Raw genomic sequence first — 1,548 nt, forward strand, 5'->3', positions numbered from 1 at the left:
GTCTACAGCCTTAGTTATTCACGTTCCCTGTGAAGGTAGGTTTTTGCCCATTTTCCAGTTCATGTGGTAACATTCCCGGACTTTGCCGGCTTTCTCTTCATGTGGTAACTTGCTTGCTCATGTGGTAACTTGATAGTGTATTTCTGACAGACCCAATCTTGCACTTAGCCGATTTTTCTCTTCATATCATATGGATCCATCATAAGGCCATCTTGCTTGCTTGTGTGGTAACTTGATAGTGTATGTCTGACAGACCCAATCTGGGACTTAGCCGATTTTTCTCTTCATATCATATGGATCCATCACTAGGCAATCTTGCTTGCTTGTGTGGTAACTTGGAAGTGTATTTCTGACAGACCCAATCTGGGACTTAGCCGATTTTTCTCTTCATATCATATGGATCCATCACTAGGCCATCTTGCTTGCTTGTGTGGTAACTTGGAAGTGTATTTCTGACAGACCCAATCTGGGACTTAGCCGATTTTTCTCTTCATGTCATATGGATCCTTCACTTGGCCATCTTGCTTGCTTGTGTGGTAACTTGGAAGTGTATTTCTGACAGACCCAATCTGGGACTTAGCCGATTTTTCTCTTCATATTATATGGTTCCATCCTTAGGCCATCTTGCTTACTTGTGTGGTAACTTGATAGTGTATTTCCGACCGACCCAATCTCGGACTTAGCCGATTTTTCTCTTCATATTATATGGATCCATCACTAGGCCATCTTGCTTGCTTGTGTGGTATCTTGGAAGTGTATTTCTGACAGACCCAATCTGGGACTTAGCCGATTTTTCTCTTCATATCATATGGATTCATCACTAGGCCATCTTGCTTGCTTGTATGGTAACTCGGAAGTGTATTTCTGGCAGACCCAATCTCGGACTTAGCCGATTTTTCTCTTCATATAATATGGATCCTGGACTTAGCCGATTTTTCTCTTCATATCATATGGATCCATCACTAGGCCATCTTGCTTGCTTGTGTGGTAACTTGATAGTGTATTTCCGACAGACCCAAACTCGGACTTAGCCGATTTTTCTCTTCATATAATATGGATCCTGGACTTAGCCGATTTTTCTCTTCATATCATATGGATCCATCACTAGGCCATCTTGCTTGCTTGTGTGGTAACTTGGAAGTGTATTTCTGACAGACCCAATCTCGGACTTAGCCGATTTTTCTCTTCATATTATATGGATCCTGGACTTAGCCGATTATTAGGTTATTATATATGGATCCTGGACTTAGCCGATTTTTCCCTTCATATAATATGGATCCTGGACTTAGCCGATTATTAGGTTATTATATATGGATCCTGGACTTAGCCGATTTTTCTCTTCATATAATATGGATCCTGGACTTAGCCGATATTTCTCTTCATATAATATGGATCCGGGACTTAGCCAATTTTTCTCTTCATGTGGTAACGTATGCCAATCGCTCACAAGTCATGGGATAAGGGTACTTGTGTTCTTCCATCTTCTAAGTCCCGCACGGGGACATCGTGATCGCCCCAAGTCCGGAATAGCGCCAAGTCAAGCCCCAC

Source organism: Anopheles coustani (genome assembly GCF_943734705.1).
Source record: "Anopheles coustani chromosome X unlocalized genomic scaffold, idAnoCousDA_361_x.2 X_unloc_47, whole genome shotgun sequence".
Classification (NCBI taxonomy): Eukaryota; Metazoa; Arthropoda; class Insecta; order Diptera; family Culicidae; genus Anopheles; species Anopheles coustani.